The 16,920-nt window shown below is 44.2% G+C and overlaps 1 protein-coding gene across 5 annotated transcripts in view; it reads left to right on the forward strand.

Annotated features, from left to right (window-relative positions):
* The window catches only part of PPCDC (phosphopantothenoylcysteine decarboxylase), a 123,498-nt gene that overhangs the window by 92,527 nt on the left and 14,051 nt on the right, over positions 1-16,920 (forward strand). For 2 of the 5 annotated variants that reach the window (XR_014293646.1, XR_014293653.1), the window contains exon 8: positions 6,050-6,769. The exons of 2 other annotated variants lie outside the window; for them this stretch is intronic. The gene's annotated coding sequence lies outside the window, so the exon portion shown is untranslated. Of the gene's footprint in view, positions 1-6,049; positions 6,770-16,920 lie in introns of those variants that run through there. One more of the 5 variants, XR_014293647.1, reaches the window with a different exon arrangement.

Consider the following 16,920-nt stretch of genomic DNA (forward strand, 5'->3'; position numbering starts at 1 on the left):
TGGATCCTGCATGCATGCTGCAGCTGGGAGTCTGCATGCCACAACTAAGAGACTGCATGCCACAACTAAGATCCACATGCAGCAGCAAAGATCCCGTGTGCAGCAGCTAAGACCTGGCACAGTCAAAATGAACAAATACATTATAAAAATTTTTGGTTTTGCCTATTTCATTTCAGGTGTATCCCCTCTTGTGGATATACTTCTGGTTTTCATCCACACCCTGTTAACACTATCATTGTCAATGACCAAGCTGGGGGGTAATGGGAGCAACCCTAGGCAAAAAGATTGCAAAATTCCACTGTTTTTGCTCAAAGTTCTAGCATTTTTTCATGAATAAATGCTTCTCAATTTGTTGTTTGCCTTTGGCTAATTTCCAAAACACTGCAAAGGTTTTTTGGTTTGTTTTGGTTTTTTGGTTTTTTATGTGTCCAGTTTTGTACTTGTTTTGGGAGGGAAGTATTTGCCAACCTCTTCATGCCACTTCAGCCAGAAGTTCCCCTTCCTATTACTGACTTTTGGGAATTCTTTGTACATTCTGGATACTAGTCCTATATCAGATATGTGTATTGCAAATATTTTCTCTCAGTCTGAGACTTGCTTTTTCATCTATTTAATAGTGTTTGAAGAGCAAAACCTTAAAAACTTTTATGAAATGGGCTTCCCTGGTGGCGCAGTGGTTGAGAGTCCGCCTGCCAATGCAGGTGACACGGGTTCATTCCCCAGTGTGGGAGGATCCCACATGCCGCGGAGCGGCTGGGCTCGTAAGCCATGGCCACTGAGCCTGCACGTCTGGAGCCTGTGCTCCGCAACACACGGGAGAGGCCACGGTGGTAAGAGGCCCGCGTACCGCAAAAAAAAAAAAAAACTTTTATGAAATATAGTTTATTGATTTTTTTCTTTATGGATCGTGCTTTTGGTATAATATCTAAGAAAGCTTTGCCTGACCCATGGTCACAAAGATTTTTCTACTGTGTTTTAGGTTTATAGTTTTAGGTTTTACATTTTTGTCTATGGTCCATTTTGAGTTGATTTTTTTAATATGGTGTGATTTATGAGCTGAGGTTCTTCTTCTTCTTCTTTTTTTTACTGAATGTTCAATTATCCCAGTACAATTTGTTGAAAAGAATATTATTTGTCCATTGAATTGACTTGACACCTTTATCAAAAATCAATTGACCATATATGCATGAGCGTACCTTTAGGATCTCAATTCTGATCTCTTAAAAGATAAACTAAAGTACATTAAAAGTTGGAAGACTTTATTTCAGCAAACATGGATTCAAACTGGGCAGCACCAAACCAAGGGTGATTAAGAGCACTCTACCAGCAGGAGCTGCGGGAAAAGGCTTTTATAGAGCAGAGATGGAAGCAAAACAAGGAAATTATTTGATTTGCTATACCTTAAGCAGTTGCCTTATTTGGAAAAGCCTAGTTGACTGTTTGTGATTGGTTGTTCTTCACTTTCAATTTTTTAACCTTGGGGCATTTACAGGAATTTACTCTGGATTAGGTTTGGTTTGCTTACAACGCATTAGAGCCACCTCAGTCTGAAGGCCTCCTTGTTTAATTACTAACAGCTCCACTGATATATGTATCAACCCTTTTGTCAATACTATACTCTTTGTTTTTTTCCATAAATTTATTTATTTTATTTTTGGCTGCGTTGGGTCTTCGTTGCTGTGTGCGGGCTTTTCTCTAGTTGCGGCGAGCGGGGGCTACTCTTCGTTGCAGTGTGCGGGCCTAATATTGTGGTGGCTTCTCTTGTTGCAGAGCACAGGCTCTAGGTGTGCGGGCTTCAGTAGTTGTGGCACACAGGCTCAGTAGTTGTGGCTTGTGGGCTCTAGGGCACAGACTCAGTAGTTGTGGCAAACGGGCTTAGTTGCTTTACGGCATGTGGGATCTTCCTGGATCACAGCTCGGACCCATGTCCCCTGCATTGGCAGGTGGATTCTTAACCACTGTGCCATCAGGGAAGCCCCAGAACAACTTTTAAATATATTTTTGCTTGGAGTTTTTCCACTCTCACAGAGAATATGATTTAGGGCTTCCCTCCACATGAATTTTTTTTTTTTTTTTGCGGTACGCGGGCCTCTCACTGTTGTGGCCTCTCCGGTTGCGGAGCACAGGCTCCGGACGCACAGGCTCAGTGGCCATGGCTCACGGGCCCAGCTGCTCCACGGCATGTGGGATCTTCCTGGACCGGGGCACGAACCCGCGGCCCCTGCATCGGCAGGCAGACTCTCAACCATTGCGCCACCAGGGAAGCCCATGAATGTTGTTTTATATCAGGAAAACTAGTGGGCTTTTTTTATCCCCTGTGTTCCTGCTCCACCCAGAGCTAAGCAAATATGGGAAAGTCTTCTGTGTGTGAGTTGGTATTTTTCCCCCTGTTTCTCCCCTAGAGCATTGACTTTTGAGAAGTCCCAAATTGGGGGGAGGGGAGGGGTCTTTGATAACCTCCTTCCCAGGCCCAGACTTAAGACATTTTCTTTCTCTTTCCTGCTCTGTTTTGTTTCTCCTAAGGCAGAGCTTCAGACAAAACTTGCATGCAGTTAATTTGACCCCAGGGAACAGGAGTGAGGGTTGGGAAAAGTGAAACAAAGAAACAAAAGCCAGTACAAGATCGCCTTATCAAGGGGACCTCTGATATGTTCTTGATTCTCACAGGATCTTCTGAGGAGCCTTGTGACATGGAGACTAAAGGGAGAAGCATTTATTATTTGCTCCTGTCCCCCACTGATCAAGAGTGGCCCTACAGATATTAAGTCCTCTGAACTTAGGGGTTGCACATGTATGAAGGTCCAAGAGATTCCCAAGGTCATCCTGCCCTGCAGAGTCAAATAGTCTCAGACAGGAACGAGAGGTAGATCACAAGTGCCCAAGATGAGGTGACACCTACATGAGGCTGGTCGAGGTCCACATGAAAATGGTCACCTCTGCAGTGGCTAGAATCAGAGTGGGGGTCAGAAGTACTGACGTGGTGCCCGGAGGTCCATCTACAGCCCAGTCCCTCAGGGGAGCACCGGCTCTAGTTAAGGCTTACCCTGCTAGGATCATGCTCTCTTGTTATTCTGGCTTCGGCCTGTTTCTCTTACTTTACACTAGTTCATCTATGCTTTAACATGCACATTTTTGATATTCAACATTTTTAGAGAGGGATTTCACTACTCAATTTGTCTGCATATTGCCAGATACAGAAGTAAAAGTCATTATTTTCAAAATGCTTATAATGTACTTTAATATTCCTTTCAAAGTTTGTTGAATATGGAAATCAAGCATCCCTTTCTGGACTTCCCAGAACCTACCTTTGTGCCCTGTTTTGAAAGACAGTTCAGTCAATAATAATAACAACAGCTACTAGATTTTGAACACTTACTATGTGCCAGACACCATGCTGAGTGCTTTATAGGCAGTTTCTCAGTGAATCCTTCAGACGGTACTAGGATAGTCACTTTGGTTCCCATTTTATAGATGAGTAAACTGAGGCCTAGAGGTTGCCCAAAGGCACATAGTGTGTAAGTTGTTGATTTAGTTCAGAGCTTCCCCAATTTCACTACATAGTCTGCCTTTCTGTGGAAAAGTCTTCCCTTCTCCCCACAGGACTTCTCCGAAAAACCACATTCAACCTAGAGGATCCCTTAAGCTTCAGGGTCCCTTGGCAGCTGCCTGGGAGTGAGCAAACTGAGCTTGAGGGAGCCAGGAGGCACACACAGAGCTTTCCTATCCACCCAGGAAACCTACCAGGGCCCCATAGGCCTTCGAAGGCTGGCAAATCCCAATTCCATAGGCAAATAGTGACCCGCCCCCCCCCCTCCCCCGCTAACTTACAGACTGGTTACTGTCACTGCTGGAGGTCTGAGGAAGTGGGTGGGGAATCCAGGCCCAGGGAGCAGGTACAGAGCTAGAGCCAGCTGCCCCTCCATCCCAGCTGGGGGCCCACGCGGTGAGCATTTCACTCTCCTTGGGTTGAGGTACTCAGGGAAAAAGCAAGGTTCAGCCTGAGGGCTTGGGGAGTCAGAAGGTGTAGGGCTCCTTCTGGCTAAAATGTGCCTTTGTGATGGGGGGACAGCACACTTAAATATTCTAGGGAAATTAGAGCATCTCTGGGGTAATCCTCTGGCTTGGTCAGGGGGTCCCCAGAGTTCCTAGGAATGCATATGTACGTTGAAAACCATAGAACCTGATTGTCAGCATGAGCAAGGACCTCGGGGACAGGGACATTAAGGCCAACATCTTGTTTTACAGATCAGTAATCTGAGGTCCACACACCAGGGGCCTAGTGAAGGAGCCAGATTCAAACACAGTCTTCTCACCCTCTGAACAGGGCCAGCTCTCCTCTTCTGCACTTCCTCTGTATGTGTATGTGGCAGTGGGTGGCTGTGCGTGACTGTACATGAGGCAAGTTTATTAATTTGAACGCATGTGCTTTGTGTCCCACAAGTGAATGCACAAGTGTGTGTATATGTCAGCGGCTGGGAGGGTTATATAACCAAGCTGAGCACACCGCAACAACAAGACACATCCCTCTTTGGAGCCCAAGCCATGTTTGGAGAAGAGCAGTGCTTTCTCATGCCCAGACACCAGAGGAGGAAAGTGACCCCTCGTGGCTGCCCTGCATGGCTGTGCTGACTTGTGCCCTGGGCCATGTGGAAGATTGCAGCTGGCTGGGGCCTTGGAGTACCATTGTCTTCAGCCACCCCATGGCCGTCTGCAGTGATGGCCATTGCCCTTCCTGTGTGCTAGGGCTGTACTGCTCAAGTCCCCAAGGCCCTAAGGGATGGCCGGAGATGTCTGTCCTCCCCACAGTGCCCTCTAAGTCTTCTCTGACCACTCTGGTCTCCCGCCCCCAGCCCTTGTTATTTCAGGAGAAAGAAGCTTGTCTCTGCATCTGGACCTAGAGCTCTCAGGGGCAAGAATCACTTCTCTCATGACCCCCACAGACCTGGCATTTTATCAAGGATGGGTTGATAAATGTGTGACTAAAACAGGATGGGATGGAAGGTAGCAAGCAGAGCTGCAGAGCCACAGAGCATGCCTCTGCCCCAGGTGTCTCAGCCTCAACCTTGACCCCAAACCTGCTCCTTCTTCTCAAGCAGCGAGTGACACCACTGTCCACATAGCTTTGCAAGTCATAAAACTGGGAGTGAGGGAATTCCCTGGCGGTCCAGTGGTTAGGACTCTGCGCTTTCACTGCCATGGGCCTGGGTTCAATCCCTGGTCAGGGAACTAAGATCCCGCAGACTGTGTGGTGCAGCCAACACAAGCAAACAAACAAAACTAGGAGTGAGTCTCCCTCCCACTGCCACTGACATGCAATCAGTCATCAAGCACTGCCGATGCAAAAGTGCTTCTGAAAAGTAGATAACTCACATCTTGTCATGTCATAAGGATCTGTGAAACACTACCAGGATTGTGTCAAAAGAACATAGGAGCTGGGATTTCCTTGGCGGGCCAGTGGTTAGGGCTCCGAACTCCCAGTGCAGGGGAAACAGGTTCGACCCTTGGTTCGGGAACTAAGATCCCGCATGCCACATGACACGGCCTAAAACAAAACAAATCAAAACACAGGAGCCAACCTGAATACACTTCCACTAGCCAAAGGAAGGATTACTTGAGCATCAGTAAGAATAATAACTGTAATAGACTGATTGACACCCATGAAACATGTTTAAATCCACTGATTCATATGCATTTTTAAAAGTAACTCATTTGTCCCTTTAGGAGGCTGCTAGGCAACTGGTAAATAAAAGGAAAGCATCAAATATTTAGCCTGTCTTTTATATATGATCTCTCCCTCAGGGTAAGTAAATAATCAATGAGGGGAAGTGTCACTTTGTAGAAGTATGCCTGCTAATAAAAGAAGAATAAGTGATGTGGTTAAAATATCACAGCCCCTCATGAATCCAGGCAGTGAACATCAATGGCTGCAAATGTCACAAAAAGAGAGCCAACCAGAGATTAGGTGCTCCTGATGGAAGCACACATCACCGCCTAAGAAGCAGTCTTTAAAAAAAAAAAAAAGTTGAATCTGAATTTGCTCAATTTACAGAAAATACAGAAGACAAAAGAACATACTAAATGGTACCACAGGGATGAAATCAGCCAAGTCCAGACTGTGGCAAACTACAATGATGAATGATCCAATTTCTTTCACAAAACAGTGTTACAAGGGACTTCCCTGGTGGCACAATGGTTAGGAGTCTGCCTTCCAATGCAGGAGACACGGGTTCGAGCCCTGGTCCAGGAAGATCCCACATGCCGCGGAGCAACTAAGCCCACAAGCCGCAACTACTAAGCCGGCATGCCACAACTATTGAAGCCTATGCACCTAGAGCCCATGCTCCACAGCAAGAGAAGCCACCGCAATGAGAAGCCCGCGCACCAAAACAAAGAGTAACCCCTGCTCGCCGCAGCTAGAGAAAGCCCGCGCACAGCAACGAAGACCCAACACAGCCATAAATAAGTTAATTAATTAATTTTAAAAATAAAAAAGAAAATGAAAGAGAAGAAAATTATAAGATAATCAAAGAAATATAAATGCTGACTGGATTGCTGTTTCTGTTAATGAATTATTAATGATTTTTTGTATAATGTATTGTCTTATTTTAATTCCTTATCTTTTGGAGCTACATACTGAAATATTTACAGATGAAATAATATGATCTCTTGAGCTTGCTTCAAGATAATCCAGGAGTTGAGGGAGGAGTGGGCAAGGGTATAGGTGAAACGAGATTGGCCATATGACACACACATACCCAGAGGTTCATCATACTATTTCCCCTACTTTTGTATATGTCTGAAATTTTCCATAATAAATTTTTAATGCCTCTCTATTAGTCTGTTAAGAGCTAAAATGTGGCTGTGTAATAAATGACCTCCCAAAACTCAGAAACTTATTCACCATGGAAAAGGCACTAGATACCAAGATGACTTGGCCATCTGACATCAGCCAACTTCAGTCATTGGTCACTCTGGTGCTGTCACAATGGACACATGAAGGAAGTAGCCACAGTCAGAGGGATGGAGACCATGCATGAACCCAACAAACAGTGTAGGTTCCCACTAACCAAGGCTGACTTAACTACCGTTGCTAACGAATGTCCAAACTGCCAGCAACAGAGATGAACACCAAGTCCCCCATTTAATACCATTTCTCCAGAAGACCAATTGCCTCCTTGGTGGCAAGTTAACCTGAGGGCAAGTTAACTATTCTGGGCCTCTTCCATCCTGCAAGGACCAGTGATTCATTATCACAGGATAATGTTTATTCCAAATAGCATCTTAACCAAATAATCCCAACCAGTAAGAATATATTCATTTCAATTCCTAGACTCAAGTCACTCCAGAAAGATTATGCTAAGAGGTATTGATTGTATTTTCCTACAGCAATTATACCAACACCCTGGTATGAACTATAGCTAAGGTCTTAGTCTTCTATACTCCCATCTGTGAAACGGTCTCCTGGGATTCTTCACTCTGTGCTTTCACTAGCAGTCTGTATGTGAACTTGAACCATCTCAGCACTCTCCTGACTGCCTTTGGAATGTCTTCTGTGTTTGGGGGTTAAATGTTGCTTGATGGTAAGCTCTGCTGTCAGCAAAATGATGGTTGAGTTTATAAAAGCCTGCTAAATGCCATTATTTTTTTTCTAGCTTTATTGAGATATAATTGACATACAACACTGTATAAAGTTCAAGGTGTACCTAAAGTGCCATTATAAAATGATTACTTGTGCTATACCAAAAACAAAACAAAACAAAAACCACTCAGAAGCTTAAAACAATAACCATACATTGTCATGCTCATGGGTCTGTGAGTCAGCTGTACCTTGAATCATCTAGCTTCAGGCTCCAAACCAGGTTGAGTTCAGGTGTGCTCTACATGTCTCTCATTCTCCTTGGACCAGTGGCTACCCAGGGCATATGGTCTGTTCCTGGACACTCATTCCAGGACCCAGACTGATGGAGCAGCGGCTGTCCAGGGAATGTTTTTATCATGATAGGTTACTGCAGCACAAGAGGGCATGTCCTGTGAGCAAGCATATTTCAAAGTTTCTCTTGTCAGATTCACAAACTTCCTAATGGCCAAAGCAAGTCACATAGCCAAACACAAAGTCAAAAGGTGGGAAAGTATTCTCTGTCCACTATGACAAGGGTATGGATGGAGAATTCTTTTACAGGGAGCAAAGATTTGGACCAATAATTCAATTATCACAGCCGCTTCAGCTCCATGCCACTTGCTTGGTTCAAGCCCTAGCATTAGACAATAGGAACATTCTGCTAGGAGCCCTGCCTGCCTCTTGTCTGGTCGTTCCAAACCTTGCTGCAGCCAGAGTGATGTTTTTTCAGTAGTCCTCCTCCAGTTTTTTTTTCCTAATTGTGGTAAAAAACACATAACATAAAACTGACCAACTTAACCATTTCCAAGTATACAGCTCAGTAGTGTTAAGTGTATTTACATTCTTGTGCTACCAGTCTCCAAAATTTTTTCAGCTTGCAAAACCAAAACTCTATACCCATTAAACAACAACTCCCCATTTCCTACCCCCCACCCAGTCCCTGGCAACCACAATTTTTTGTTTCTATTAATTTGACTACTCTAGAAACCTCATATAAGTGGAATCACAGAGTATTTGTCTTTTTGTGACTGGCCTATTTCACTTAGCATAGTTCATCCAAGTTGTAGGATATGTCAGAATTTCCTTCTTTTTTAAGGCTGAGTAACATTCCTTTGGATATATATACCACATTTTGCTTATCCATTCACCTGTTGATGGACACTTGAATTGCTTCCATGTTTTAGCTAGTTTAAATAATGCTGCTATGAACATAGATATACAAATATCTCTTTGAGACCCTGCTTTAAATTCTTTTTGGTACATACCCAGAAGGAGAATATGGTAATTCTATTTTTAATTTTTTGAGTAACTTCTATACTGTTTCCCACCATGGCTGTACCATTTTACATTCCTACAAGCAGTACACAAAAGTTCCAATTCCTTTGCATCCTCACCAACACTTGTTATTTTCTGTTTTGTTTTGTTGTTTGTTTGTTTTTGATAGCATCCATCCTAATGGGTGTCAGGGTTCTTTTTTAATTAAACTTTTTATTTTGTAATAATTTTAGTCACATGCAGTTATAAGAAATAATAGAGAGATTCCCTTCATTTGGTTCCCATCCCCCAGCTTTCACCAATGATGACCTCTTGTAATAGTAATAATAGCTACACCCTGGAAATTGACATGGATACAATCCACCAGTCTACTTCAGATTTCAGCAGTTTGCATGATTTTTTAAACAGGTGAATCTGATTGTATCACTTCCCTGTTTAAAACTTTTCTAAGGATGTTCATTGCATCATTGTTTTAATTATTTAAAAAATAAAATAAAATAAAAATAAAATAAAAATAAAAATAAAAATTAGAAACAATCCCAAATGTTCAGCAACAGAGGAACGGTTTAACTGATTACATTAAATTCTTATAATAGGCATATAATGCAGCCATTAAAAAGAACATAGCAAATATATATATACTGATACAGACTAGTTCCTGTGGTCTATTATTTTGCTACTGAGAAGATCCAGGTGCAGAATAGTGAGTACCTTTTGGGTATAAAGACAGAGAATGTAGGGAAGGATAGGTAAGACATTGTCCACAGCAGTGGTCTTTGGAGAGAAGCAAACAGTAGGCTGAGATTCAGGAGTGAGATGAAGACATTCACTCTGTTTTGCAGCGGTTCTCAGACTTTTTAATTTTAATTTTGGACCCTTTTATACTCAAAATTATTGAGGACCCAAAAGCACTTTTATTAATGAGGGCTATTAGAAATTAAGACTAAGAAAATTTTTAAATATTCATATATTAATTCATTTAAAAATAACTATAATAAACCAATTATATATTAATGTAAAGAACATATTTTTATGAAAAGAAACTATTTTTTCCAAAACAAAAAAATTTAATGAGAAGAATGGCTTTGTTTTGCATTTTTTGAGAGCCTCTTTAATCCCTGGCTTAATAGAAAACAGCTTGGTTCTCATATCTGCTTCTGCATTCACTCTATTGCAATGCATTTTTTTGGTTGAAGTAAGTGAAGAAAACTCTGTCACAAAGATATATAGCTAGAAAAAGGAGGAACCTTCTAATAGCCTTTTGTGGATGTTCTTTTCTGATAGCACATCAAAATTCAACAAGTGGCATTTTCTTAAAGGTTAGTTGCAATGTAAATCTGAAACCACGGCAAGAACATTTTTCATACTCTGTTACCTTAAAATCTATTGTCCTGTCTTGCACTTTGAATGAATCTTTTATATGTGCATGACTTTGTAACATCATACATTTGTCATTTGGAAAATACTGATTGAGTTATACAGATCTTCCAAATCTTAACACATTTAATTATACAATATTGAAAAATCACATTTGTTACTATCACTACTAATCTCATCAGGAAAGTCTTTAAGTACCAGTAAAAGAAAAAACTGCTGTTTTTCACAACACTTATGATACACAATGTATGGATTTTTTTTTCTACATCAACCAGTTTTCTAGACACCAACTGACACTAACTACTTGGAGTTACAGCAGACCCCCAGGTTAAGGGCTCAGTCCCACAGACCGCCACCACTTCAGATGCCAGCCACAAGTCCCAAGTTGTCACTTGTACTGACAACTAATCAGTTATTAAGTCTGGGGTTCCCACAACCCCCTTTTAGATAATTTGCTATAATGGCTCACAGAACTCAAGGAAACACTTAAATTTACCGGTTTGTTATAAAGGATAAAATAAAGGATAGAGATGAAAAACCAGATAAAGAGGTACATAAGGCAAGATCTGGAAGGGTCCTGAGTGCAGGAGTTCCATCCACATGGAGTTGGGGTGCACCAACTCCCAGCACATGGATATTTTTACCAACCCAGAAGCTCTCCAAATCCCTTTGGTTAAGGGTAGTTATGAAGGCTTCATTACAGAGGCAAGATTGATTAAATCACTGACCATTGATGATTAAGTCAGCCTCAAGTCCTGCTCTCCTCCCCAGAGGTAAGGGATGGACCAAAAGATCCAACTGAAACAGGAGGGAAGGGGACAGGGCACAACCTTTAAAAGAATGACATAGCCACAGGACATGACAAAAACTGGTTAGAACTAACTAGATCCAAGATGGTGGAAGACTTGACTTCCAGTGGAACTTGAGCCTTGTTATGTGCTCATTGTACTACAATCGCATACGCTAAGTGACACACCCGCCAGCACTGTGATAGTTCTGAGGCAGCCAGGAGCTGATACTACCTCCCTGTTATACAGCTGGGAAAACTGAGGCCCAGGGAGGTAGAGTAACTTGCTCAAGGTGAGAGCCAGGACTCACATATGGTTCTTAAGTCATTGTAGCAGCCGAGGCATTCTAGGTCAGGACATTCAATTCAGAGTGGCAGCCTCAGGGGCCACCAGGGATCAGGGCAAAACAGCCTGAGGAAGGGAAGCAAACACAGGTGAGGTCTCTGTTTCTTGGAGCCAAGAGCTTCCTTGGAGAGAGTGGGGTGAGCTCTACTTAGTAGAGTCATCTTGGCCCTAGAGGCTAACGGTAACTTGGGGCAGCAAGTCTCTGGTCACCCCAATCCCTGAGAGGAGTGCCCTGGGAGGGGGAAGGGACCACAGGCTGATCAAAGGCAGTGGGCACCAAGTGGCCTCAGCCCTCCCATCTTCCCCCTCGTCCTCCAGGCTCCTGGTGGGAAGGAGCAGAAGTGCCCAGCCCTGCAGATTCAATCAGAGGGAGGAGTGGGGCCAGGCCAGCCTCAGGAGTATTGCTAGGAGCCCCACTCCTCTCTAGCCTCCCTGACCATGAAAGATCAAAAAGTGGGTGGTGGCCCAATTTCTGGAAATCCCCACCCTTTCCCCAAAATAACTGGAATACTCCTCCCACTCATTAGCCTATGAAATTACCCACCCTATAAAAACTGACAACCCCATACCCCAGTGCTGCTCTCACCTTCTGAGATGGCCCACACTCTGTCTGTGGAGTGTGTTTCTCTCTAAATCCACTTCTTACCTGTCACTTTGCCTCTCACTGAATTCTTTCTGTGGTGTGACATCAAGAACCTGAGCTTCATTAAGTCCTGAGACTAGGTGTGTGATCTCAGTTAAAAGAACGTGGGTTTGAGACTTCCCTGGTGGTCCAGTGGTTGAGAATCCATGCTTCCAATGCAGGAGGTGCAGGTTCAATCCATGGTCAGGGAGCTAAGATCCCAGATCCTGTGTGGTGCAGCCAAAAAAAAAAGAAAAAGAACATGAGTTCAAGTCCCAATCTGGGTTTTGGCTTGCTTCAAGTCCAAGCACATGGGTTCAAGTCCCAATCTGAGTTGCATGGTTTCACAATCCCCTCAATCTTATGATTAGTTCCTCTGGCAACCAGCCCAACATCCTTCAGAAATCATCTTATTAGCATAAACTCAGGTGTGGTTGAAAGGGGTTTATGATGAATAACAAAAGACCTTCTCTCACCCCTATGACTCTGGAACTTCCAAGGATTATTGGAGCTCTGTGCAAATAAATGGAGGAAAACCAAATACATATTTCTTATTATATCCCAGTTTTGATGCCAAAAACTTGGCCTCCGTGCTGAATTGAATCTTGGAGACAGTTTTGGGTGATGTAGAAAAGGATAACTTCATTGCTTTGCCAGGCAAAGGGGGACACAGCAGGCTTGTGTCCCTCAAAACTGTGTCCCAGCCTAGGAGGATTTGGTGAGGAGTTTTATAGCAATTGTTCAAGGGCAGGTTGCTGATAAGGATTAGAGTGTACTCAGGGTCTGCACTCATTTAATCTGGCCTCAGTTGGTCTCCTAATGAGCTTCTCTGGTTCCTTTAATCTGACCTCAAGTGGTCTCTTGATGAAGTTCTCAAGGTTATTAAACTATGATCTTCTCCAGAATGAAAAATGCTAACATCTTCCATTTGTTCGGGGTTTTAGTTCTGTAAAGAGTTCAAAGAGGTGGGGTGGTGGTGTGATGAATTGGGAGATTGGGATTGACATATATACACTAATATATATAAAATGGATAACTAATAAGAACCTGCTGTATTAAAAAAATAAAATAAAATTCAAAAAAAAATTGAGGGCCTCCCTGGTGGCGCAGTGGTTGGGAGTCCGCCTGCCGATGCGGGGGATACGGGTTCGTGCCCCGGTCTGGGAGGATCCCATATGCCGCGGAGCGGCTGGGCCCGTGGGCCGTGGCCGCTGGGCCTGCGCGTCCGGAGCCTGTGCTCCGCAACAGGAGAGGCCACAACAGTGAGAGGCCCCCATACCGCAAAAAGAAAAAAAAAAAAAAAAAATTGAAAGAAAATAATCCAAAAATACAAAGATGGTTGTACAAGAATTAAATTTAGCTTTAAATGATAAAAAAAAAAAAAGCACTCAAAGACATTGTTATGTATAACCCTTGAAGCAGAAACAGGACCCTGCCCCAAGGCTGCACTATTGTTTCTTGGCTGTTCCTCCCTTGTCTCTTCATACCCTCTCTTCCCTGATTAGCAACTGTTTGAAAGGCTTCCATGCCCAGGAGCCCCACAGGGTCCTGCTTGGTTTCAGTATCGCAGTAGGAAGCTGTGAAGCTCATAGTGAATACAAGTTTTCCAAAATTCTAACTTTTGCTTGAAAGTTCAAATTTTACTGTAAGCAACAAATAGTGTCCATCATTTTCCATGAAGTGACAGGTTCACTACATTCATTTTCAGGAAAATGTCTGTCAAATTATCAGAGTCTGAATCATCAGTGTTTGTCACTCTTTTTTTCAAGTAAAAATGGTACTCCACAAAAACAGCTAGTTTGGCTGGCAACTCAAAGAATCACACAAGTGCGTTTCCTTGAGACAACCAACATACTTTGGATGTTGAAGTGCTTCATGCATACTTTCCCCTTTCTCACACAGAATATTAAAAAGACAGACATGCACTACTCACAGATTGAGATTTAATAAAATTAATATTTTTTACTGCTCCATCAAGGGCATTCATATTGCAAATACACAGCAATGAAGCCTACAATGACTACCAGTATAGTTTGGTGTGGTGGGGAGGAAAAACTTTTCCTCTACCCTCTTAGGTTCAGAATATGGGGGCCAGAATATGTAAACAAACAAAAGACAGATTTACAGGAGAAAAGCATACAATTTTTATTAATATTTACATGTATGGGAGTTTACAGAAAAGAACTGAACCTCAAAGAAGTTATTAGGGTTGGGGTCTTATACATCATTCTAACAAAGGAAAGGGGGTTTGGGCTTTGAGGACTAGTAAACCATGGGAAAGTGGCTAGGAAATATATGAAGGAACTGATGGAAGATAAGGGTTATTCTAGTAAGGTCTGTCTACATAGACTCATCTTTGTGTTCACTCTTCATCTCCAGTGATGAGTCTCTCCTCCCTTCCTGGTACTGAGGGAAACACCTCCGCAAAGGGAAATTGATGCCCTACTTTTAGGTAGATAAAGCGAGAATAAAGAACTCTTCCTGCATCTGTTGATTCTCAGTTGCCTTCAGGTCACAATAATCCTTATGCCAAAATGGTATACTCTGGGGTGGCATATCCTGATCCCTTCATGTGCCACTGCCTTAATTTGTGCTAAGGTATTAACAGATTTACCCACCATTCTTTTGAGTGATCAGTCAAATGATAACATAATGAAAAGAGTAAATAATGTCTTAGTATTATTGTAGCCAAGCAGGACCTAGTGGGGCCCTCCTGGGCACAAAAGCCTTTCTGCGATCTGCCCCCCACCCTCACTCCTTGTTCCTTATTTGCAGGCTAAAGGCTTCAGCCTCCTAGATTTCCCTGAGTTCCAGGGAACAGATTTAAACAGTTGCTAATCAGGGAAGTAAGGGAATGCAGAAACAAAGGAGGAACAATCAAGAAACTATAGTGCAGCTATTAAAGCAGGATCCTGGTTCCTCCTCAAGGAATATACATAACAAAATCTTTGAGTTCTTCTACAGGGACTAAGGCCCCCACCCAGGTGGACGATGGTAACTTCAGGCTGAGCACAAGATTCCTGGAAAACCACCCTGTTACCTCACCAGCAACCAATCGGAAGAACGCCACACCCTGCAGTCCCACCCCCCAATTTTGCCTATAAATACTTCTCCCTGAAAACCATCAGGGACTTCGTGGGGTTCTGAGCACAAGCCACCTGTCCCCTTTGCTTGGCCCTGCAACAAACCTTTCTTGGCTCTTCCAACTTTTTGGTTTGGTTGGCCTCATTGTGTGTCGAGCACACCAACTTGCCTTCGGTAACAGGAGCCCTGTATTTTTATTTGCTTGATCTGGCAACCTTAGGCAAGCCATTACTCTTCAGCACCCCATGCAAGGTAAACCCCTTTTTATACACAATGTCACCTCTGTCTTTGTTAGTCCTTGCCGCCTCCATGGGAAGCTTAAACAGCTTACTGAAATGAATACTTTCAGTCCCCAAACTGCCCAGACCCAGGGGACAGAGGCAAACCATGGGCTGGGATGGATACTAGGGGTAAGGGCAGGTCTCTTTCTGTAAAGGGGTGGGGGGCTCTCCATTTCAGCTTGGTCACAACCTCCTTTTTTCCCTTTTATTTATTTATTTATTTTTGGCTGTGTTGGGTCTTCATTGCTATGCACAGGCTTTCTCTAGTTGTGGCGAGCGGGGGCTACTCTTCATTGCGGTGCGCGGGCTTATTGCGGTGGCTTCTCTTGTTGTGGAGCACAGGCTCTAGGCGTGCGGGCTTCAGTAGTTGTGGCACACAGGCTCAGTAGTTGTGGCTCGTGGGCTCTAGAGCGCAGGCTCAGTAGTTGTGGCACACAGGCTTAGTTACTCCGTGGCATGTGGGATCTTCCCGGACCAGGGATCGAACCTGCATCCCCTGCATTGGCAGGCAGATTCTTATCCACTGCACCACCAGGGAAGCCCACAACCTCCTTTCTTAAGCCACCTCTTCTCCCCACAGTCCCCTCAGTCCTCTCTCTAACCTTCCAGGACTGGTGTCTCTGCAAACTCTCCCCCCATAAGACTGACCACCGCTCCCCACAGAGCACTGAAACCCAGCGCTACCTCCCAGATGGCCCCCTGGGTGTGTATGATTTCCCTGGCAGGCGGGCTCCCCTCTGAGGTTGGGGGTGGTGATGGGTCCTCCCTCCCAGCCCATTGCTCTCCACCAGCCCCAGCTGCTTGCATTTTCTCCCTTTAAGGACCTGAGAGCAAACTCTCCTCCCTGCTGGACTTCTTCCTCCCGAAGATCACAGAGTGGGGGATGCACCCTCTAGCTTGCATGAGGCCCTGATTTTCCTCATTAACCTGACCTTGACCCTTTTCCCTGCTGAGAGTATAGCTCCCACCATATTAAACTGAAGATGCCTTTCCCTCCTGCTGGGCTGCCATTCCCATGTCCTAGAAACTGAAAATGCTTGCTGCTGAACCACCCGATTGAATGGTGCAAATCTGCACCTCCAGCCCAGGGTTCCTCTCTGAGAAGAAGGCCACAGAGGGAGAGATTTGGATGAGGCAGCCCCAGCCATGGGCCAGTCCCTAGGAGAGGCTGTGTGAAGTCAGATGCAGCAAACATCTCCTGTTGTTGGGCACTGATCTGGAAAATAGCTGTGATCAAAATCAGAACAGGTTTGCCCCCATAGAGCCAGGGATGGGTATATTCTGGAAGGGGTGATGTGTTCTCCTAAGGAGGTAACGGGAGAGCTGGGACTTGTGTGAGCAGGTAGTCACTGTTGCTGGGTGTGGAGGAGTGGGCAGAGGCTTTAGGGCCAGCCCAGCCCGCCATCCCGATTCACAGGGGAGGAGAGAGTGAGGCTGGAAGACAAGTGAGTTGTCCAAGATCACACAGTGACTGAGGCCTAGAACTTAGGGTTTTGGGCTCTCCATCGGGATAGGAGACCTCATGGCCAG

The sequence above is a fragment of the Mesoplodon mirus genome, assembly GCF_964341445.2.
Source record: "Mesoplodon mirus genome assembly, chromosome: 4".
Classification (NCBI taxonomy): Eukaryota; Metazoa; Chordata; class Mammalia; order Artiodactyla; family Ziphiidae; genus Mesoplodon; species Mesoplodon mirus.